The sequence below is a fragment of the Squalius cephalus genome (assembly GCF_949319135.1).
Source record: "Squalius cephalus genome assembly, chromosome: 12".
NCBI lineage: Eukaryota > Metazoa > Chordata > Actinopteri > Cypriniformes > Leuciscidae > Squalius > Squalius cephalus.
In genome coordinates, this window is record NC_137133.1 from 29,086,722 (window position 1) to 29,112,645 (window position 25,924).

Below are 25,924 nucleotides of genomic sequence, written 5' to 3' on the forward strand. Positions count from 1 at the left end.
TTCAACCGCTGTCTCAATTTCCAGTTGATTAATGTTCCAAGAAGTGGGAATGCATCCTTCCCTGTAGGGAGAGAAAACGCGTGCCAATTTGAAGTGTAATTTCATGCACTTCTACTGAGGCATTCAAATGTGTAAAAAAAGCTAGTATTCCTTGCGGGAACAAGCGGCTAGGTAAATGGGTTTGCATGATCTGACAGCTGTACCGTGGTACGAGGCTTTTATGAAGGTGTTTTACTGGCGTTTGAAAGACCTGAGCGATCCATAACCAAACATCAGTGCATCAATGCATATTCTCAGCAAGTTTATTTCTGCTCAGGTTTCTTGTGCTGTGTCAAACAGGCATCTTGTTCTCTGAAATATTCATTTTGAACTCCATGAATACTTCTGATAAAATGCACTTCATGACAGATGCATTTCCGATGGAACAAGCAATAATGTGGGGTGCATTTAGGATGTTTTCATTTCCTTTTCCATTTTTTATCACATCCTCAATTCCAACAGGCATGAATCTTAACAGGCAATCTGCCTTGGTGCTACTTGGAAGTGTTTTTGTAGTCATTCTGCAAGACCAGAAGGTATGTGATAGGTAACACTTGAAATAGTGAACCCTGGGTCATTCTAAACGCCAGGTAAATAGAATCCTGCTACCTTGCCTCATGTTTTACATTTCTCATAATTTACCCGAGGTTAACAATTAATCCAGGGTATTCATAAGCTGCTGTTTCACACTGTCAACCTGGGTTAAAGTCCCTGTGAACCGGAAGTTGCAAACGACTTTTAACCATTGTTGTGACGTATTTCCAAGTGAAATGGAATATTGAACAGAAGGCAAGGTTTTACTTTTTGGTTAAGCGATTTCAACCCAAGCCGTCCAACTGACGTCATCAGAAAAGGAACGCCATTCCAGACCGGAAGTAACTTTTCAGATTTTGATTAAAGATTACCACGGCAAACAATTTTTTTCGGTGTATTAACTTGCACGGATTAATTGTTCACCACAAGACTAGTAATATGCGCTAACAAAGTAAATAGGGTCAATTTTGATTTCATGTCGACTTTAACGTTCTTATTTGCAGTGCCAGTGTCACTGATTGGACAAATGGCACATGTATGCTTCCATAATGACTCTAGCATAGGGCATCATCATATCCTATTTATTTTATATCCTATCCTATCCTACCCATATCCTATCTAAGTTTATCCTGAATGGACTTTTCACACTATAAATTTATGAAACAGTCTCTTCTTCACTTCAATTGTTGCGTTTTCTGTCACCATTTTAAAAATGTTCCCCTCAAATGCTGAAACTACTTTTTATACAACGTGCTGTGACTGTGAGGCACGATATTGGTTATCAGTTGCTAAGAATCCAGTCGTAACATTCTTACACTGCATCGTTTGATTTCACACTGTTCCATAGACCGTAAAAAAAAAATATATATCTCGTGCATTCCACTGTAGAAAAATGAAGCCACTGTAGTAGAAGAAATGGCCGTCGTTGACGTGCCGATTTCGTAATTTGGAGCCTGAGTGCGCAGTAGTGATTCTGAGGTGTATCATCCCTCCCACACTCCCACAGTTTCAATCGCAATAACGTTATACACCCAATTTATATAGCCTCAAATAACTAACTAAAACCAAACTTATTGGAAAAACAAACACTTGAACATATGTCAGTATGATAAGAACTAACTAATATGACAGAAACCATCTTTGGGAAAAATGATTTTGATTGGATTAGTAATTGGATTTTTTTAGTTTGGGCACATGTTCCATCCGATTACATGGAGAGGGCGGAGTTTATGACCCATGCTGCAGCCAGCAACAAGGGAGTGATTTGAAATGTTTTGGTATTACTTTTCAGGACGTGTTCGGCACACTGTTCAAGTTTGGCACTGCAATATGGGGTTAATAATACGAAAGTGGTCCTATCCCTGCATGCTTCCGAGTAGGTTTCATAACCAGAAAAAGTGTTGCTAACCCCGCTTCTAAATTACAAGTGTGAAATGTTCCTTTACCCCTGGGATAAAAACGGAATGGCGTTTAGAATCATGATAACCTTGTCCAGCCTGGGGTAAAGCGCAGTGTGAAAAGCCTTTTTGTGACTACACAAAATGAATGAATGAATGAATTAATGTTGTCCAGCAAAAGTCTGAAATGTCTAAATTTGTGAGATGTGGGAGTGGGATGTTCGATTGAAAGCACAATAAAGTTGTGATCGTCCTCCAAACTTGAGCAGAGTATGAAGTTCATTTGGTGACTAAGCTTCTCACATTTATCATCCCGTTGTTATGCTAGCCCTGACTGTACCGTGTGTCAGAGATGTGAGAGGAGGATATCAACACATCCGCTACAATCCAGTCTCTGCATAATTTACAGCTCTGGGAACTTAAAATAGAGCCGAGTGCATTTGCAAGACCTTATCCTGCATAACATTTGTCATACATCCTACAAGAGACTGTAGAAATAATGCATAAATTAAATATTAATATATTTAATTAAGAAGAGGCTTGCTTTGGAAGCCATTACTTTTAATAAGATTTTTAACTGTCTTGTTGCATTGGATAAAACTGTCTGTTAAATGAATAAATGTAATGGTATATTGATCAACAGATAAATAAATCTAAATAAGGCTATGATTACTTGATTGATAGATTTATTCACATCAAAGACAAAAATACTGAATTGGTATAAAAAGCAGCTTTGTTGCTCATTGAGGATGGACAAAAATTGCATGTAGTCTGTATAATGATGAATTAAGAGGCAGTTAGTTTATAGGTGACTTTGGTAAAATATGCTACAAACATTACATTTAAAGGGTTAGTTCACCCAAAAATAACAATTATGTCATTAATAACTCACCCTTATGTCGTTCCAAACCCCTAAGCCTTGGTTCTTCTTCGGGGCACAAATGCAGATCTTTTTGATGAAGAGCTTTCAGTCCCTCCATTGGAGGTGTTTTCCAAACTCATCAGGCATTATAGGAGAAGACTCAGAGCTGGTATCTTGGAAAAAAGGAGGTTGCAAAAAGTATTTAATAAAAGAGGGCAAATAATTGTTCCCAATGTGTTTTGGAGAAAATATTTTTTTTAATAAAATATCAAAAGGATTAACAATGCAGATTTTTACAGCCATCTTTGATCGTATTTACCAAGGGGGCAAATAATTCTGATCAGCACTGTATATATCACTCACTGTTTCCACAAAAAGTTTTTTTGGAGCACCAAATCAGGATATTAAAATTATTTCTGAAGGATAATGTGGCACTGAAGACTGGAGAAATGGCTGCTGATAAAATATTAAAATAGAAAACAGTTTTGAATTGTAATATATTTTCAAATATGATATTTGCTGTATTTTTCGGATAAATGCTGCCTTAGTGAGCATAAGAGACTTCTTTAACAACTGTAGTGTTATTGAGTTATTATTAGTGAATTGCACAGAAACACATACACTAGTTAGACCAAGATCTTTTTAAATCAGCTGGACATGGGGACGTCCTTCATATTCTGATCAAGCCAAGTAGCCCAAATTCTTCAGACAGATCAACTGTCAAATGACAAATGGTCTCATACAGCATCGCAATGCATCTTGATAATTGTGCATTTGCTTTGTATCTCTGTTTACCCAGGGTCGATAAGCAATATGCTTACAGATGGATGTATTCATTTTAGAGACACTGATGGATGAGAGCAGGGAAGAAATCAATCTCTTTCCTTTCGGGTATTGATCACTTGTTCAAGAGAGTTCAGTGTATCGGGACACGTATTAGAGGCCAGGATGTGAGGAAGTGTAAAGATGTTTAAATCAGTGTTGTTAAATGTGTGACAGTGGGTTTTTATTAGTGCTGTGTGTCTCTATGGCTTCAGCACATATAATAGAGTTGATCATGTAGAAAAGCACATAATGTGTGTGGCTTTGTTTAAAGGGTTAGTTCACCCAAAAATGAAAATTCTGTCAGTATTTACTCACCCTCATGTTGTTCCAACCCCGTAAGACCTTCGTTCATCTTCGGAACACAAATTAAGATATTTTTGATGAAATCTGAGAGCTGTCTCACTCCTCCATAGGCTTCTAAGGGATTGAAACTTGCTGGCCCAGAAAAGTTATTAAAGACATCGTTAATATAGTCCAAGTGACTACAGTGGCTCAATCTAGGGATGGCGAAAACTAAACATTTTCTTGACCGACCACCAAGCCTCATTAGCCGGTTGAAACTGGTTAACCGATTAGTTTAAAATATAGGGCTGTGCGCATGAGCAATAGTCACATCGCCGGAATGTGAAGGGTAGTAGCACCCATGGTGTATTAAGAGAATGATATTTCGTACTAAAAAGAAAGTCAAAATCAGCTATTTGGGACTATTTCGTCTACAAAAAGGAGGATGTTGACTGGAGTGTTATAAAGTTGTGGATGGTTGTCTTTTTTAAAAAGTTTTTTGTCTTTTATTTTTCGTGTTCGCATTTATGAGGAAAAAACACTGTTACGTGACAGTTCATTACGGACGCGACCGCTCAAAGCGGCTCTAAAAGACTGCTTTAAAACTTTCACAGAGACCTCAAACAGAAAGCACAAAGCCTTTCTTTAAAACGAATTTCGTTTTGTATTAATTGTTTCTTAATTTTAATCAGCGTTTCATTATCCAATTTTCTCGATTTAATAAATAAAAGTAAATATAGCAGATAGATATCACGACGACACGGAGGCGTCAGCGCCTGAACTGGAGCTAACAGTCATCTCTACTTTTAAACAGAACCATTCAAAACAAAATAAAACGATTTAATCCGTGAAATGTGTATTTCTCTCCGGCGCGTTCACTACTGCGAAGATCGAGTCAGATTTCATCTTTGCAGCCGACACAGAAAACACTATTAATAGATAATTAAAATGCCTCATCGCAATATTTTACATATTCATAATCATTACTTTTGCTGGTTCTTTGTGACAGCTTTTAGGTGCCGTTTATGAACGCGTCACTGCACCAGCACCGAAAACAGAGAGAGAGAGAGAGAATCATATTTTTTTTTTTACTTATTTTGAGGAATGAACAAACAAACATCTGTTAAGAGCGCCGCCACGTTGGATTGCGTAGAACGTTCACCGAATTCTGACAGAAATATGTTCTAATTTTGGAATAAAATATTAAGTGACCTTTTTGTCACTTGTAATGAAGCTTGCTTATTAGTGGAATTATTAATATCATGGAATGGTAATTATTGACTTTAGCGTGGATTGATCATGGCTCGCAATATAGGCTATATCGTTGGGAAAAAAATATCGAAATGTAGGCTAATTTTTTCCCAATATCTAATATTTTCCCAATATTGTACAATATCGTGCCTGCAATTTCGCAACTCTGTCGCATCTCTCTGCCGCTCTGCCTCCCGCTTTGGCTACCTTTTCTCACCCAAAGAGGCTTGCGGGTGTCGCGTTTTAAGGTGATAGCCTACATCATAGATGATGTGTTACTACTGTATTTAAGCACTGTATCACACAAGTTGCAACTTACATCTGTCATTCTTTTTGGTGAAATGGTCCCACACACTTCTTTGCACGCTTCATCCTGTCATCTGCCCTGGCTCTAACCTCGAGTGTTAGCCTGTAGCCTTTACTTTTCGCAAACCTTGTGAGCGCGCGAACCCAAACGCTGTGACCTCGCGCCAAATGTTTTTATTGGTTTATTAAATAGAAACAGGTGAGTTATGAAAAAATTCAGTGTGAGGGATTTGTTCACTTCACACAAAAAGATCTTGGAATGAGATGGCTAACTGTAGTAAAGTCCACTGTCTATAATAGCCCAATTTAGAGATCACTTTTTTTTTTTTTTTAACCGACTACCGACAACTTTGACCGGTTAACGTTGATACGGTCAACCATCGGTCAAACGGTCATCGGTTAACATCCCTAGCTCAATCTTAAGTTTATCAAGCGACGAGAATACTTTTTGTGCGCAAAAAAATACAAAAATAACGACTTTATTCCACTTTTCATTTCCTTCTCTCTGGGCCTCGAGTTAGATCTGTTTTAGCGCAGCGCGTCTGTGTTGCACATCACCACGTAGGCTCACTATTGGCCGACGCTGGTCATGTGTGTGATGCTTGTGACGTACAACACAGACGCGCTGCGCTAAAACACTACGTGAACTAACTCGAGGCCCAGATCTCTTTAATAACTTTTCTGGGCCAGCAAGTTTCAATCCCTTAGAAGCCTATGGAGGAGTGAGCCAGCTCTCAGATTTCATCAAAAATATCTTAATTTGTGTTCCGAAGATGAACGAAGGTCTTACGGGGTTGGAACAACATGAGGGTGAGTACTGACAGAATTTACATTTTTGGGTGAACTAACACTTTAAAGCTTTTGAATCCACTATGTGTCCTATACATTTTTTTTTCTTATTATAAGTTCATTAAATTAAAAAGTGAAATATGAAACCATAGAAATGTGAATGCACTGCAGTAATATTCCAAAGTCCATTTTATTATCATTATAATCATATAAATATATTAAACCAATATATAGTCATTCTGAACTTCTGAAACCTATTATAAATTAAAAACAAATAAATAAACTCTGTTTGAGCATGATTTTATTTGTTGCCATTTTCATGGAAAGGCACTATGAAATCCTTTTCCAAGAAATTGATTTCCTTCCTCACCAGGCAGAGGTCTTAATCACTGCCAATTTTTGTTACAGTTTTGAATCGTTTGTAAGTTAAAATGACTTGAAATAATGAACTGTTACACATTCCTTTCCTGTCCTTTCAGTGACATTATTTTACCCTTCAAAGCTCATCGCCACAAGTCTAGGTTGTTGTGGGTATACAACGGTGCTGCTATGTGGTTACAATGATTTTCCGAGTCATTTAAGCACATTGCTAGGACGTTGCTAGGGCGTTCTGATTGCTATGGGTTTGCTTTCTTCAAGTAAAAAAAATAGCTGTATTCTGGTCTCAAGCTCTGTTTCCTGCTTTAATGCACACTGTAAAACATTTCTAACCTCCCTGCAGCTCAAAATTTTCTAGGAATCTACCTCGCTTTTATTTTCCCGTCAGTGGTATTGAAGCTTTTCTGAGCACTCCATTCTGCTCTGAGAGTTTGCACCTCAAGTAAAAACCCACAGGACTGTCAGCGTGTAGCGGCGGTTTCAGTCGGTGCCCCGTAATCATCTTCACAGCCTGTTGTTATCTCCAAGAAACAAAATCCAACCTGCTGCCAAATTACTCACCATTGAACAGCTGCTCCTAAGAGCCACAATGGCATTACAACCAGGCATGTTGTCAGCTCCTGACCCAAAGCACAGATTTTTGAGAGAGAGTTTTCTTTTAAACACACTCCAATAGAACCATCTTGTTATTTCATTGACATTAGATGGAGTCGTCATTAATGCTTATAGTCCCAGGACTAGAACAAGGACGTTTTATAGGTTGTCTCGCTGTACCAGACAGATGTTAACCCCAAAAATATTACTGCTCTTGTCTGCTTACTGGAAATTATTTGGCAGTTTCTTCTTTGCTCAACAGGACAGTCTGTCCTGTCGCTCTCAACAAGACTTTTATTCTTTTTTTAATGTGAGTTTCTCAACAATCAAGATATGATACTGTTTAAAAGTTTGGGGTCATAAGATTGTTTTAAATAAATTAATATTTTTTATTTAGCAAGGAAGCATTCATTTGGTCAAAATACTTTTATATTTTACATGTTTCCAAAAAAATCTTTTAAACTTTCTATTCATCAAAGAATCCTATATAAGATGTATCATGGTTTCCAAATAAATATGAATATTAATCAGCACAACTGTTTTCAACATTGATAATAAGATGCTTCTTAAACACCAAATTAACATATTGAAATGATGGCTGCTGAAAATTCTGCTTTTCTATCACAGGATTTAATTACATCTTAAAATATTAGAATATAAAACAGTTATTTTAAATGTATAATAATTTGTCTAAAATATTTTTAAAATATTACCAACCCTAATCATTTGAACGGTAGTGCAAATATATATTTTCCTTCAGAGTGAACACGGGTGAATCTGACTGCAGTAGATGTGAAAGATATGAATAAAAATGAAGTTAATTCGGCCAGCACTCATACCTGTATTTATTTCCTGTTTTCGGTCGAAGTCCACAGTAGTCGATTGTCGAGTTCTCCACTGTTGCTTAGCTACCTATGATCACGCGCGTGAACTCGACAATCGACTTCTATGGACTTACCGAAAACAGGAAATAAATACAGGTATGTGCGCTGGCCGAATTAACTTCATTTTTATTCATATCTTTCACATCTACTGCAGTCAGATTCACCGCGTTCACTCTGAAGGAATCACTCACATGGCTGGGCACTTGTAATGACACATCAAGGATGTTAAGAGGCTAAAAGTCATTGAAGTCAACAGGGTGCAAATTTTAAAAAGAGGATAACACGGTGTAGGCAATACCGATTTTTGTCGTTGTTCTCTGTACTGACAGCACTCCAAATTTACAAAAAAATTGACCGGAGTTCTCCTTTAACAGTATTGTGGGAAAAATTATACCATTCAAACATTTGTGGTAAGATTTAAAAGAGAGAGAAATGTACTTTTAATAATCAAGGATGCATTAAATTGATCAACTGACATTGAAGACATTTATAATGTTACAAAAGATTTCTATTTAATAAATGCAAATAAATGCTGTTCATTTGAACTTTCTATTCATCAAAGAATCCTGAAAAATAAAATATATCATGGCTTCCACAAAAATATGAAGCAGAACAACTGTTTTCAACATTTATAATAATAAGAAATGTTTCTTGAGCAGCAAATCAGCATTAGAATGATTTCTGAAGAATCATGTGACTGAAGACTGGAGTATATAAACCGAATAGAAGCAGTTCCTGACATTCGAACCTGTTTCTATTTCTTCTTGCACAATCCTAAAAGTGTAGGAGGAATTCATTAACAAATGTTTACCTGGATTTTTTTACATGGTCGCTTAGCCTTCTGCACTGTCTAGAATGTCTAAATAAAGCTCTCCCTATTCTCACAGATCATTGGCTGCATTTACACTGCAAGACCTAATGCTCTGATCCAATACTTTGTCACATATTTTATTTTATTTATTTTCTTTGTAATGTGTGTGTGAAATTAGAGCTGTCAGGATTGAATTCTCCATCATGGCCCTTAGAAATGGTCTTAGACATGTTTTTTTTTTTTTTTGGACCCTATTCTTCAAATTGATAAGAATAAAAAAATTGTGTCTCACAAAAAAATTGTGTCTCACAGAAGAAAGAAAGTCATACATGTTTGTAACAACATGAGGGTGAGTAAATGATGACAGGATTTTCATTATTAGGTGAACTATCCCTTTAAGGAATGTGTGATTTAAAAAAAAAAGGTTTTCCAAGGACAACTGTAGTCTGTTGCCTCATTTTGTGTGTCTTTTAAAGTGCAGCTACATTGTTGTGGGGATTTGTATCTGAATGTTACATTGACTAACTCACATTGCTTTGTTTATCCGCTGTCGGCTTATTCTCTGAGTCAGGACCACTTTACCACATCACACAATTGTCTACAGACAGGGCTGGATCACAAACGCTCTGCTGCTGGCTCTAGCTTCAAACACATTGAATCTCTGATACCTTTCCACAGATTCACCTCCGGAGTGCTGTGTCTGAGGTCAGCTTTACTCAGCCAGCTGGAACAGCTGTCTCGGCATTTGTTTCACCAGAGAAACACTGATCGCCTCAGATGTACCTTGCAGGTCCTGTCAGCTCTGTTCCGCTTCCCGGTGAGAAACATGCTGAGGGAGCTGCACATGCACTAGGAAGTTGTTTTGCAGGGCACTTGCATTCTCAATATAGCAGCACCTTACATTTATACTGTATCTTTGTAGTATTTTCTTGTTGTTGAGTGTTTCCATTTTCTTCTCTTCAGCATTTAATCTCAGATGGAATTTTTTTGTCTTTGAATATATTTTGAAATTTATTCATGTGATGGCAAAACTGAATTTCCAGTCTTCAGTGTCTCAGAAATCAGATCCTTCAGAAATCATTCTTGGTGCTCAAGAAGTTTTTATTATTATTATTAATATTATTATTATTATCATTGTTGAAAACACTTGTGCTGCTTAATACTTCTGTGGATTCTTTTTTTAATTTGTTTTTTATTCTTTGAATAGAAAGTTCAAAAGAACAGCATTTCTTATAATGAAGAAATATTTTGTTACATTATAAATGTCTTTACTGTCACTATTGATCAATTTAATGCATCCTTGCTGAATAAAAGTATATTCCTTTCTTTCAAGGAAAAAAAAAATCTTTCTAACCCCAAACTTTTGAACAATAGTGCACCTTTAACCTGAAATAAAAATCGAATAGAACTGCCAGATGAATTTACATAGACATGGCAATTTGCAGAATTACATTCAAGGTCAATCCCTAAGTTAAAATGCTAAATTGGTTTAAGCAACTAAATAAAACCATTTGGTCAGTAACTTAAGGAATTGCAGCATAATACATGATCAAATTAGAATTGAACAGTAAGAACTTGTCTGGAACTGTTGACTCAACATGAGCATTTTAAATCAAAGATGTACAATTTGCCTGCTAAATGTTGTGACCCGCGTCATCTAACAACAAAGCCTTTGTTCTGTCCAGAAGTCCAATTGATGACACAATAGGAATATTCCTCGTATTAAGCAACCAAAATGAAAATTTGAGGAATGAAATCACTTCATCTTCATTTTTTGTGAGAGATATAGTTTCACAGACTGTAAACTGCATCAAGTTGTACTATGACGCTGCGACTGCGACTACAAAATCTCATTGACATTGACATATTTTTGGAGACATTTTACAGGAACATTTTCTCAGTTCACAAACAGGTGTGGCACAAAGTTAATTTATGACCCTGATTACTTTAGATTGAACAAATAGCCAAGAATCTATGGAGGTAATAATGACAAATGTTTTTGAAACAAAAAAAGCTTGTTGAATTGCACTATTTGAAAAAAATATGCATTGCATCAACCCTGCTTGCATTTTAATGCATTGTATTTTTAGGGCTTGCATTTTTATGGGCTGAAATTCAACATGGTTCAATAGTTGGTTTTATGACTGCAAGCCATTCTCTTCAAATGCTATTGAAGTTAGAAACGTGTGTACCAATGTCGTATGTAACTTTAGAGACGGTCCCTAAATGTGCGAATATCCAACACGATCCAATTTATGCCAGTAACTTTGCGCGTTACGTTCATATTCTGGTCCATCTGCTTGCCTGTATTAATATAGCCTACATCCCCAATAAGGTGGGAGTTTGGGCTTTTATATCATCACTGTATTTTGTCCATTGAGTTACTTTAAGTGTCCTGACCGCAGGGGAATCCTGGAGAGTGAGTATTGAGGGAATCCCCAGTTCTGCAGCAGCTTCGCAATATAAAGTTAAGAAAACTAAACAACCGAGAGAAATATCTACAACCTCAGGTTTAACGTTTGATCTGTACATCAGCATCGGGGAATAACATAATCTCGGTCACGGGAGATATTGGCCGTTTTGACAGTCAAAAATAGTCGATCTCCGAATGGAACATAACAGGGAGGAGAGTAAAGATAGAAAGCCCCAAAGCTTAGTTTCATATAAATTCACGGATAATTTGTTGTTTTGTCGTTAGTGAAAATCAATATTGACCTTGTATTTGAAAAAGGATGCTCATATAAGAAGCAATACTAAAATTCAGAGTCAGTTCATTCACATTCGGAGATTGACTATTTTTGACTGTCAAAGTGCCGGCGGATGCTACAGTGAGTTGTTCAAAATCTTTCTTTTTTAGTAAACTCTTTGTACACAAACAATGTTCTCAATGCTCGAGTTCATGTGTAGAACCCCTGGTGATACTTCGAGCAAAGTTTCATGTTGTGTCGAGCCTTCTTAGTGTTTTAAAAATAGCGATTTCTGATGCTATCATAGAAGTGCCCCAAGCACTCCCATTCAAAAGGCAATTTGACCGAAAACGAAAATACGGTCAAACTTAAAAGTGGCGTTTCCATTCTAATTATGCTTTTAAACGAAAGTTTGCCTCGGGTAGATTAACAAAAAGACCCTAGGTTGCATTTTGGCGAGAGTTACCCTTTAATGCAATGCATATTTTTTCAAGTAGTGCAATTCAGCAAGCTTTTTTGTTTCAAAAACATTTGTCATTATTTTACTTCCATAAGAATCAAGCTGTTCAAGCTCATTGCCAACTATCCTGCTGTCTATGACTGACAGCATGTTGCCTTCTGTTGAAAAATGGATGCTGACAGCTATTAGAAATCACTTCTGCACATCCACAGGCTCTAATCAGCATTATATTTGGCTTCCTGCCAGCTTGTATCCTCAGACAGATGTCTATGGGCCAGGATGTTAGATTGAGTTTCTGCCTCGTGAACCCTGGACAAGAGAAAGTCAACACAATTCACACAAAAACCCACCTGAGTGCTGTAATCAATTAACACTCTTTCACTAAAGGCAAGGGGTGCATCAAAGAGGGGACATGTTCATTAGACGCCAATGAATTGTCACAATTGCTTTCATTTCATTTAGCATGATCATTCTTTATTAATTATTATAAAACAAGTCTCTGGAATCATCATCCAGTATTCCCCAATATTTTCTAATCTTCATGTCATTATCATCATTATTAGTATCAATAGAATGCAGTGTTCGTCTTGTTGCTAGGCAGATTGTTTTGTACATTGTACTGGATTATTTTGACAATCTTTACCAATTTTTTAAGATAATATACTGTACAGGTAAGATTCTAAAATAAATAAATTGTCTTGGATACTGGATACTTCATTGTAAGTAAGTAAGCAACCCCCCCGCCCCCAGGGTTACATTTAACAACTGACAAATTACAGTGTGCTTACACAGTTAAAACAGCCTCTAGTCTTCAGCATAATGGGTTCCTATCATTAAATATATATGTTCCTTCTCAGCGCACTGAATGTTGTATTGATTTGGGAATTTAAAGCTTCACTCTGTCTATGTGAGCTGCTATGTGTGTTGGTTGTGTCTTTCTGTATGAGACTGTCACTATTCATTCTGATGTCCGATCCGAATGGGAGTTGGACAGCGACAAAGGCAAGGAGCAAAAATGATCTATATTTCGTGGTTGAATTTGGGCTGTGAGTGAATCGTTCTTCAATTTGACCTGAATAGAAAAACATTTGAATGGCAGCATTAATTTTCAGCTTGCATTAGGGACTTAACCAAAACTGAGGCAATGCATTAAATATAACAAAATTCTAAACAAATTTTTAAGTAAAGTACTGAGCATGCTCTGTGCTTGTCCTATATTTTGCCAGAGACTGGGGAGGCAAGCCAAAAAGATCTGTGTTCCTCTCTGTTAGTGTGTACGAACATGTTCAAAGTTAATTTACATCTTTATCTCTCCTTCTTTTTAAAATAATCAATCCGTGCTGCTCTATTTTCACTTCTAAAGCACAGATATGCTGGCAGAGGCTGCAATCTTTCTCCCTGTGATTTCATCTGTGGGATGTTTCCTATCAAAGCCAGCTTGTCCTCAAAAAAGTCTCATATCCTCAATTTGAAGCTGTGCCACATTTTGGCATTGGTGTGTGTGTGTGTGTGTACGTGCATCACTGCTCACGAAAGAAGTGACACCAGCAGCGATCCCTGGTGCTTCATTTTTTTCATCATCATCTTTAATGTCAGGTTCAGATATTTCTTTTATATAAGCAGATTCAATCCAATAGAGCAGACATATCTTGGAAAACAGGATTTTTCTGGCTCTTTTGAAATAAAAAGTTTGATGTACCATGTAGACATGCTCTGACATTCATAAAGCAAAGCTTTCTCTTAGTCCACAGAAACTATTTATGGAGATTTATGCAGCAAAAATGGGGATTGATGTCACACCCATGAGCAGATTTACATATGACCGCCTACGTTTACATATCAGCTCCTAGTATTTGGTATTCAGCAAATTCGTGGGGCTGTTTAATATTTGAAAAGGTTAGTCAATCAATCATAATAAACATCATTTACACTCCTGTTCACAAGTTTGGAGATGGTAAGATTTTTTTTTTTTATGTTTTTGAAAGTCTTTTATCCTCACCAAGGCTGCATTTATTTGATAGATAAAATTCTATTTGAATACATTTTAAATGTAATAAATGAGCCATTACTCCAGTTTTTAGTGTCACATGATCCTTCAAAAATCATTCTAAGAAACTTTCTTATTATTATCAATGTTGAAAACAGATGTGCTACTTAAAATAACCAATACATTATTCAGGACTATTGTTATATGTTTGACAGAACATCTTACTTGTAACATTATTAATGTCTTTACTGTCACTTTTGATCAATTTAATGCATCCTTATTATTGTTTGAAATGAATATAGCTTTTTTCTAAATAATCATATATATAGCCTATATATATATATATATATGATTATTTAGAAAAAAAGCGATTTCGTTTACAAATGATGGGATCATTTAAATTATAAAAAAAGTTTCCTCTAGTTGGGATTGCGTTTGGCATTAACTATATATTAGATTTATTTATTTATTTTAAAATACTACTGACAAAAGTGATATACATATAACTGTTTGTTTTATTTCAGCATTGCTTTATGAGCCGGTCATAATATGATGCAGAAACCGCTATTACACGATGGAGAGGTGCAACCATATTGAATCCACCAGCAATCGACCTGTAAGTAACCAGTTTAATTTTAATGTTTCATCAGAGGAGGCATTAAAAATATAAAAGTAATTTTAGACGGACAGACATCGAGTAAATGGACTGCATTTATATAGCGCTTTCACAGACCTATGGCCACCAAAGCGCTTTACATATAGCCTCACATTCACCCATTCACTCACTCATTTATACACCGACGGTAACTGTAATGACACAGCGACCCAAAGCGTTACAGCCACTCATCAGAACAGTGAACCCTGCAAATAATGCAAAATGCCAGTCACAGACACTTAAGCTTATCTGGAGAAACTTAATAACAAGGCTTCACAGGAATAAGCTCTTGGGGCTGTCAGCGCAGTAACACAATAGGCTGATGAAATGGCTTAATCAGCCTCCTTAACCATTCATCTGAAACCTTCAATATTATCCCACCTCGGCAGGAATTACGCTACAATTCCATGCAAGAGACAGAGACAGAAAGAGAGAGATGATTAGCGTCTTATCCTGCCAGAACACTATAGCTTTTACCCAGACTGCCTTGCTCTTCCTGTTGACACGTGTGGTGTAGTCATTCATCCTCCTGTTGGACACGCTCAAGTGATTCAATACGCTGCCATATCCAATATGACTGTGATCTCTTGTTGTAAAACATATTTGAATGCAATTTCTTTTCTGTGGCACTACAATGCCTTGTTTTTATCAGCATATACTGATATATATTCTTGTCTTATGCTGTCTTGTATAAGTGAGGCCCCGCTTGAATGGGAATATTTGAACATCCATCAACTGATGAGCTGAGCTTTTATGAGTGTGTGTTTATATGTATATATATAAAGTGTGTGTGTACTTGTAACATTTCAAACACAATAAAATATTTGAAGCTACTATATTTCTTCTTCATCCTACGTAATATAAAAGGTGTCCTAATTAAAGAATCACTCGCATATATTTCTCTGAGTATAAATGGATTGTGATTGGACTGTCTGTAGAAAACTGCAGACATACACAGTCCAAGCGGTGTGCTTTATCAGCTTGTCAAGTGTGTGAAGCACAGGTAATGTTCCCTGCAATATCTTATTATCCTACTCTAAATTGAAGTTTCATTAAAAAAGGCCCAATGGGTACTCGCTCCAGTGGTCGCAGATTTAGAAGTCTGCCCACCTACCACCAGGCATTTTAATCAAAGTTAAATCAAGGAAAAATGAAATCTCATCAGTGCACGTCGGCTCATTTCTCTGTCTCCCCTTCCTTAAATCAGTCAGAGATCCCAGGGAATCATGACTTTATTCTTTACTGGCGGTTTGTACAAGTTTTAATTTCAGCTACAGCAGACTTTCTAAGCTTTTGTAAGAAAAAAAGGTTGATTACTGCCTGAGGTATTCAGATGCAAGCTGGATTTCTGGGTGAAAACAAAAGGCACAGAGACAAAAACAAGCACAAAGGGGAAGTAAGAAATAATGACTTATTTTGTTATTCTTTTCCATGTGTTTTTGCTAATTAATGCTTCCAGCAGAGTGAAATTGTCAGAATAGTTTTAGATGAAAATGGTGCTTGATTTGGAAAATCTTAAAGGAATAGTTCACCTTTTTCTTCTGTGGTTATACATTACATGTGTTTATTATTGTTACACTCTCAGAAAAAGAGTACAACAGCTTGTCATTTGGGCATTACCCTTAAAATCTTTCTTTGTACCTTATTTACCCTAAAAGCTTCATAGTAGTACCTTAAGGTACATACTCTAAGGTACTAGTATGCACATTTTAGGGGTAAAAAAAGAAGGTATTTTCTGAGTGTATGGAAAAGGAATGTCTTTTTTTTTTCTCCTTTTGTGTAATAAATACAACATGCAGGTTTAACATGAAGATGAGTAAATAATGTCAACATGTTCATGTTTAGGTTAACCATTCTTTTAAGGCTGCATCTTTAAGTAAAATGTCTTCAGAGAAAAGACTAAAAATGTTCTGCAAAAATGTCTCCCTCAAACAGCTACCTATTACAGTACAAATAGGTGGGAATATTGTCCTCCACAAAACCAGTTTATTTAATATATTGTACTCTCCAGAATATTGAAGAAATGTGTTCCCTGCCTTGGGTTCATCTTCTTCTTCTGATGTCTATAAAGCAATAAACATCAGCATTATGGCTTCAGGCCCACATTAGACCAGAGCAGTGTCTGATTGGTTTGAATGACCTTGAGAGCACAATAACAGTCCAGGCCATTTCCTGCATATCTGTAAAGGAATTTTATTCACCCGTAGCTATTTTTTTTAACCTATTATGTTTTTTTTTTTTTTTTTTTTTTTTTTTTTTTTTTAAATGTGTTTGTTTTATTCATTACCTTCAAAGTATACTGCACACTGTAAAAATGTCCACCCATTTCAACTTATAAACATAAGTTCAGTTGCTGCTTTATATTAAAGGTACAATATGTAGTTTTTTTTTGCTTTAAAAAGAGCAAAAATCACTATATCTATGTTATATATTTTTTTGTTGTGCTTACATTATCCCGACTGTTTCCAACAACTTTCAAACCAGGAGAAATTTGTAATTTAATTCGAAGACACGGACCGTTTCTTTATTTCCGTTTTGTCGCTGTCAATGGTGTCATATCCGCGTTCTCCCTGGTGTCCGCTCGTACTGCCATAGTAACCAGAGCCCTCTGATAGTAACCAAGGCGACAGACGTGGACAACTGTGTAGTTCGTAATGTCTATCTGCACGCTGTTGTTGTTTCGTTCAAACATTATGGACCATGGCAACCAGACTTTGGATAAAAAAGGAGAACTAAAACGAGAATCAATATTAGCGCAGCGTTTTCGAGATGCCGAGAGCTCCACGTCCGAGACTTCGACCGCTCCTACAGTACTTTATTAAACAGGTGAGCACATTTACATAAAACGAATCAATATTATATAGTTCAACAATGATAAAATGTTAGAATATGATCTGTATGTTAGTCTAATGTTGATCTAGCTTACTGCTAGTCTCATACAGACAAACTAACACATAGAATAACATAAATTTCAACACATTCAAATATAGTTTAGTGTGATAGTGTAATGTTAGACCAAGTGAAACAGCGCTGCGTTACCTCACAAGTTTAATTTGTCTAATAAACCGACCTGTGAGTAGTAATTCTGCACTTGCGTGTAGTTCGGTAGAATGAAATGTCCATATTCCTTTTATATCCGCGGGACTCGCGTCGCGTGTGGAGCTGATAGCTGTCTCTTAGCAATGCCGACCTGCTTCATATCACAGTCATGATAAAAACATCGATGTATTTACTCATCCATAACATTATTAGATCGGTCGGCTTGACGTTGACGACAAGATCCATAATTCTTAGCAAATGTTGCGTCATCATACGCCTTTGTTATTGTAAGAGGTTAGCAACCCCTAGCGGCGAAAAAAATTACATATTGTACGTTTAAGTAGAATCAACTTGGTTGTACAAGTCATTTCAACTTAAATTATATTAAACTGGCTTAAAAAGTTGAGTCTCATGTAACTCATGAATCTCATATAAATATTTTATTAAAAAAAGTTGAAATTGCTTTAATTATTTGTAAATGATAATGTAAAAACATAAGCTGCCATGACTTACTGGTTATATGATTTTTTTTTAACAGTGTATGCCATTGAGCACTGGTAGCTTTTAATATGCTCTATCATAGTCTTTTGCAGTCATGTGACAGCATAGTCAGTTGATATGACTGAAAAATTAAAGACCAAAAAGATGTGATCAGTGGTTTTGTAGCCACAGATATTACAATGCTGAATTTCTATAGCCCACCTTCACTCTCATATTTCGCTTTTAATAATGAAAGGGATTAAGACACCACACAGGTAATCATTGATTCCCGCTTCCAATTCACTCATGCAAACAAAGTCGATACAAACATCTGATTTCTTGACTCGTCTCCACAGCCTCATCAGAATATCAAAGCCCTGCTGTCCCCATGAGGCTCTTGGTTATTTTGTGTCTCCTGCTTGCAATCTCAAATGTATAACCTCTTATTTCTCTCTACTCAGGTGTGCCTAGACAGAGTACAGAAGGGTAAGAAGTCTCCTTTTATTTTCTCTTCCCATATTGTTTTTCAGAGTCTAAATGCATTTGATGCTCTTTAATATGATCACCTAGGTATCTGCAATAAAGGCGGTACAGTGGCAGAGAAATAACAGCTTTAGTTTGCATTACGACCTGTGCACCAGAATGATGAAACCTGTCATGACCTCTGCAGTGCAAAAGGTATTGGAAAATAGAATGTTATTTTTAAGATGCATTCAGCACAAGAATTTAGAGAATTGTGGTTGAAGGAAAGGGTTGAATAGCTGTGATTGAGTATAAATACCATTTGATGTGCGACATTTGTCAGATGCTAAGTCAGCATAAGAATAGATGAATTCTCATTTCTGCTTCAGAATGTTTTCCCGGTGTCTGAGCAACCTGAAAATGTGTTCAAGGAACAGTTCACTCAAACAAATGAAAGTTCTGCCATCATTTACTCACCCTCATGTTGCTCTAAACCTGTTGGATGCCTTCTTCCATAGAACATGAACAGAGAAATTTGGTCATATGTTTTAATGCAATTGGAAGTGGTTCTTAATCTTCCAAGAAAGATTCAAACACACCATTAAAAAAAAAAAATCATAATAGTGCTTCATATGACTATATTTCAAGTCTTCTGAAGTCATACAATAGCTTTGTGTCATGAACAGACATTTTTAAACCATTATTCACAGTGAACAAGATCATTGAGTCAATTTTGAACTTGAGAACAGGATCAGTCTAATTTGTGGATGAATTGATTGTACTGGTTTTGCGAACCGGAACGGCCGAGAACATCCCACTCAAAAGAATGATTCACTCATGAATCAGACATTGCTACTTCTCTCATAAAAAAGTGTGTTAAAATTGCTTTCGCATGGAAGAAATAAACTCATACGGATTTGGAATGACGTAATAATTAGTGAATCTTCAGTTTTGGGTGAACTATCCCTTTAAAGATGAATAGACACAATACTACTGTCAAATGTGTTCACTAGGCTGACCATTGCTAGTTTTATTTTCTTTGCGATGATGCATTTTCAAAACCCATCTCCCACTGAAAGTAAATGTATTAAAACAAACGTTTGAATATCCCACAAACCCAAAAAGTCCATTTGATTTTAATTGCTTTTCATTCTGAATGCACCAACAAGTGATTGTCTGTCACTAATTGGACCGTAAGACTGATCATGACTTTTTGGACTGTGCACCATCATATCTTTCAACCACTCAAAAGCGCCTGGCTCTACCCTGGGTCTTCTTCGATGCCAAATCCAGCGTTTGAGCACCGCAGCTGTGTAGTGCAGATAGCTTGCTGTCAAAAGCTGTTTCTCAGGCGAGGGACAATTATGCTCAATCAGAGATGATGCTTTACTGAGTGTTTTCCTCCCTCTCATGCGCCTCTGATTTGGTTTATGAGAGAATGTGACTGATGGCGATCTTCCAGAGATGTTGAGCGAGTGGGGTTTTAAAATTGCAACAGCAGCCAATTATGGAACAGAGAGAGCACATGCTCATTAAATTTGCACTAGGATCTCGGCATTTCGAAACCATTAGCTTTGAAACTTCATTCTCTATTTCAGAAGTTTCTCTGGGAGCATACTGATAATAGAAGTAGTGGTGTAAAGCATTATGGAAATTCTGTGTACCAGCAGATGTGAACAGTTTAGAGTGCAGTGATCATGTTGATACACCAACAATTTCAGTTTGTTTGTTTTCTGTGCCGCATGGTGCCCATTGACTGCACTCTTAAGTGTACTAGTTCATGTTCACATAGAACTTTTAAAGGGAAAGTCATCTAATTCAGTCTTTAATAGTTCATTTACTCACCTTGGTGTGGGAATCATGAATAATTTAAAGGGGTAGTTGACCCAAACATGAAGATTTTGTCATTGATTATTCACTCTTGTGTTGTTCCATAAGACTTTCATTCATCTTTAAAACACAAATGAAGATATTTTTTAATAAAATCTGTGAGATTTCTGTCCCTCTATTGAAAGTCTATTCACTCAAACCTCTTGATGGTTTAAAATGACGAAGATGAATTGAATGAAAATCGTATTGGTTTGGAACGACTATCCCTTGAAGAAAATTATTAAATTTGGGTAGCCTATTGTTAAGGAAAATTCTGATTGCTTTTAGTGATTCTTGTTCCTTAACGATCCCATTAATAATGATGGATATTCCAATGCCAAATCCTGGGATTGAAGACTTTTCATGTCTTTTTAGAGGTAGCATAAATGCAATGCAATAATTCATATAATGTCATTTTTGTACAAGCTAATATGATTCTTTAGGGTCTAAATTAAAAGTTTGTAATATACTTTAATTAAAAATTCTCATTAGTATTGTAAGAAAACACTCATTTTACCTGGTCAAAAACAGCTCTGTTTTCAGCACGCCGTTTGAGTGCATGTGTCTTTAAATGATAATGAGCTTTGCTCACCCCGCCCCTCTGCTCTGTGCGGACACCGTTTGTAACACAATAACCATAACGCGTTGTTTATTATAAACATGGGATTATGAATTATATTGAGAACGTCGTCATACATAGAAAACATGTCGTAATGTACCCTGAGTGTAAACAGCCGCATTCATCGTGAAGCGTGCTAGCGATTTGCAAAGATTAATATAAAGATTAATATAAAAGTTAATAAAACGTTACACTCACTCACTTCTTCTGGAGGTGCAGCAGGAACACGAATAGTTGGTACTGGTCCTTTTTTCAGGAGCAGCTTCTTAGCAAAACCAGCTTTATACTGACCCTCGTTTGTGAAGCAGTCTGGTGAAATGATTCGCGCAAACATGAAAGCATTGACGTTGTGGGGAATATTCCCTTCGAAAACAAACTCAGCCGCTGGGTCTTCAGCGGTTCGGATTTAGGAACATCAAAATGACTGCTGTGTTCGTTATTACACCCAAGAACACCACAATTGCTTAGACGCCATTCTGCTCATAGACAGTGCTCCAGCTATCAGCAATGAACGTGCAGATTGGCGCAGGCTATGATTGACAGCTCGCTCACAAGGGCGAGGTCTCTGTTGAAACGGGTCTGTCAATCACCATTGTGGGAGGGGCGTCCGACCGTGTGACGTCACACGGTCGAACGGCTTGATTTAGGAGAGGGGGAAACGTATAAGATGATTTTAAAAAAAAACACTGGATGGATTTGTATCTGGTTGTGTACAGGCACTGCCAACACACATTTCAGTACAATCAACTTGTAAAAGTGCATGTACCATTATATGACCCCTTTAATATAAAAAAAGTTGTTGTGTTGCGTCGCACCGCATCCAGTGTCAGTCTTAAAAATAATAGTTCTTTATTGGCATTGATTGTCCCATAAAGAACCTTTAGCATCCATGGAATCTTTCTACTGTACAAAAAGTTATTTATAGTGGAAAAAGGTTCTTTAGATTATTAAAATAAGTTTGATACTAAGAGAAAAGAGTTAACTGTTCACTGAAAGGTTATTTGTGGAACCCAAAAATGGTTCCATGGCACTTCTGCAAAAAAGCATCGATTATAATGGTTTCTATTGCCTTTTATCGCATCGTGTCGTGCCGCTCACGTCCGGTGTGTGAGGACTCTGCTATTCTCTTAGAACAGTATTTATAGTTATATTTATCATTCTTGGTGTGAACAGGCCTTTACAGTTGTGCATTGTAGGCCTATGTTTGTCAGTAATTAACTGGTTTTACCAACACTATCTCACGACCAATTCGTACGAATTCGTACGAATGATAAAAAGGTGGCTAATTCGTACGAATTCGTACGACCTCACTCGTACGAATTTGTACGATTTGTCTAAACCCACGTGATGGGTAGGTTTAGGGGCGGGGTCAGGGGTAGGTCATTCGTATGAATTCATACGAATTGGGCAATTCGTAAAATATGTACGATTTAGCCACCTCGTAGAATTTGTACGTTTTCCCGTGAGATCAGGTTGGTTTTACTGATTATCTTTAGCTCACATTGTGCACTATTTGAATGATGCATGCTATGCAGAGCGATTCAAATCAGTCACTTATTGCTTCCATTTCAGTTAGGATGCTGTTAGCAGCTGTAGGTAGAGAGGCATTAGGTTATGGATTCTCTCTAAAAAAAAAAAAAAAAAAAAATACAACAACCGGCAAAGAACGTCCTGTTTTGTGCAAAACCATCAGCATTTTCTAGCACAAGTTTCAAGGAAAAGGTGAGGTTTTCCCTTGCTCAGCAGAGAAAAAGAGGTTTAATTTGCGCTCCAAAGTGACAGCGACTGTAGATAAGCATTATCACACTCACCTCGCAGAGAACCGCATGTTTCAATTTTAGATTTTGATTTAATCCTAAAATCCTTGTTCCAAAATCTGTTCCAAAAACGCAACAGTAAAGCAGTGAATTTTAATTAAGATCTTCAAGCAGAGCCCAAGATAAAGATTGATGATACAATCAGCGTGTCTGTGAAGAATGAGATGTTTTTCTAGTTACTAATACGCACACTACAGTGAATTATTAAGACTGTGCTTCTGCTCCTCGTGCATTCATAATAATGTTTCATCACACATTACAGACAGTCATCCAGCCTCATTTGATGCAAATTATTATTGCTGTAATATATTAGCACAAACACCAACACATTTTTTTGGCTTATTTATTATTTGTGATCCAACATGTACAATTCCACTTCCCGTTGTGAGTGGGAAGAACATCATATTAGATCAATAACAGACAGCCGTGTGTGTGTGTGTGTGTGTGTGTGTGTGTGTGTGTGTGTGTGTGTGTGTGTGTGTGTGTGTGTGTGTGTGTGTGTGTGTGTGTGTGTGTGTGTGTGTGTGTGTGTGTGTGTGTATGTGTTTGTGTGTGTGTGTGTGCTCACAAAACTCACCCTACCCGATGCGAAACTTGGAGGCAAGACCCCTCAAAAACACATCTGTCTCTGGCTCCACTACACTGTCATCTGTATTCCTCTCTTTAAGGAATACCGTTATATGCCAGGATCAAATGGCATTCTGTCAGCATCCTGCCATGCATTTCTAGCTTTCCCAAAAACCCTTGTTATTCTCCACAGCAGGATTTGTAAAAATGGACAAAATAGAACAGGAAAACAGTAGATGATTCTATCTGGACCTGTTCACGTATAAGCTATTAAACTGCAAAATGTCCGTTGTAAATGTGATCATTGCATTTTACACTTTCTGTGGTTGGAACAATACATCTATTATATTATTTCTATTTATATTGTGGTAATTTTCTCTCGAGGAACTGTTTTACTAGAATGTGTTTCTCTGTTTTCTGTGCCAAACTCTGCAAGGATCTCGTGATTTTGAACTCCCACTTCAGAGTGTGAACTCAGCGCACTGCCGTTTTGCATAATTTCTCTAATAAAGCACTGAATCTTTTGTTGGAGCCGTAGTCTGCATCCTTTGTACTAGTACAATCAATGCTGTATTTCTGCTTTTCCCTCACATCATTTCATGTTTCTGGCTCTGATTCGAACAGAACAAAAAAAAAAAATATATATATATATATATATACTGTATATATAACTGAGCTGTCTCAAAACAGACAAGCGTTCAAAGCAAGATTCATCCACCCACTTGGATTATGTCGTGTTGAAACAGAAGGCCGGAGAGGGATGCTTTGTTCCTGTGTAGGGGTTTTCCTGACTCAGGTATTAACGGATCTCAAGCAGCGGATCCCAGAGAGGGTGGACTTGAGAGTGCACGGTTGTGAGTGATACAATTTCTCTTCTTGGTGATAGTGTGAAAGGAAAGAGTGAAATAAAGAGATAAAAAAGTGATTCTGCTCCATTTAACAAATCTAAGCTCAAAATCTTGGATGCACGTAGTGTTCATCCTTGCTTCTCACTTGAATAGGTTTGTGATTAATGAGTAGCATCTGAAACACAGTATAATGAGATATAAATAATGTTGTTACCAATCCGCGCAGTGATTGCGACTGCTGGAACCGGAAAAATCCATTAGTTAGGTAAAACACTTCAACAAACGTTCAGCTGAAAATCTAGCAGAGGCATTTGTGAGGAGAGTATTGATTGAGATGTTTTTTGTGCTCAGCAGGTTTTTGCCTTCAGAGCCGACGGTCCAGAGGTCTCTTAATATACGAGCGTGTGCCGTTTAATGAAAACCGTGTGCGATGCTTCCCATGCTGTGATTGCTCAGCAGGTTCGCTCTTTTCACGACTGAAAGCCCCTCCTAAGGGTTAAAGTGCGGTCAGAAATGTCCCTGGTTTGTGTTCTTTGGTTCACCTATGCTTTTACCGCTATTCTGAGATACAGGTAATTACTAATACAGGTATGACTGAATTAGATTTCCTAATGTATTTAGAAAAATGGCATATACTTTTTTCTTATTATTTTAAAAACCTATGAAATCAAAATTTGTGTAACTTGTGTAACTTCTAAAAAAAAAAAATGATTGCAATTATAAATACTACATACTGCCATTCAAAAGTTTTGGGTCGGAATTTGTTTTAAATATTTTTGAAAGAAGTCTCTTATGGTCAAGCTGCATTTATTTGATCAAAAATACAAATAAGAAACACAAATATTTTTACAATTTAAAATAACTTTTCTTTTTTCATACTTTTTAAAATGTATTTATTCTTTATGATTCTTCAGAAATCATTCTAATAAGCTGATTTGCTGCTCAAGAAACATTTCTTGTCATCAATGTTGAAAACAGTTGTGCTGCTTAAAATAACTTGCTCCATTTTTTTAGAATTATTTGATGAAAAGCAAGTTTTAAAAAACAGCATTTATTTGAAGTGAATTTTTATGTTATGTAAATTTAAATTTACGTTTATTTAAATGTAATATATATATAGTCTTCTTATTTAGTCAATGACACAACATGCAAACATAAAGCAGTTTTAGGGGGCCTAAATCACTTTAGATTGTCAACTTTGTTGATTTTTGTCTGCAAGGCTACTTTCTGTTTACGGCAACACTATTTTAGGTTCTACACTGATGAATGTTTTTTTGTAACTAACTGAATGAGACATCTCGGCTAACAAAACTGTTAAAGGTTAACTATGTTTAAACTCAACTGTCATCCTAATTCCCTCACAGAGTATTCCCTGTTCTGCTATGTTGGTTCCATTAACTTTAGCTGAAGATAATCGCTTCTGCTTTCTCTTTACCCAGCTGGCCAGCTCAGATAGAAGAACTCAAGCCTAATTTGCACTTT

The 25,924-nt window shown here is 36.7% G+C and overlaps 1 long non-coding RNA gene across 2 annotated transcripts in view; it reads left to right on the forward strand.

Moving 5' to 3' along the window:
* LOC307168351 overlaps positions 1-18,933 on the forward strand; it is a 26,205-nt gene extending 7,272 nt beyond the window's left edge. The window contains exons 2-4 of one of the 2 annotated variants that reach the window (XR_013822923.1): positions 14,611-14,702; positions 18,722-18,746; positions 18,831-18,933. This is a non-coding gene — a long non-coding RNA (uncharacterized lncRNA). Of the gene's footprint in view, positions 1-14,610; positions 14,703-15,130; positions 15,440-18,721; positions 18,747-18,830 lie in introns of those variants that run through there. The other variant, XR_013822924.1, reaches the window with a different exon arrangement.
* Positions 18,934-25,924: the final 6,991 nt, after the last annotated feature.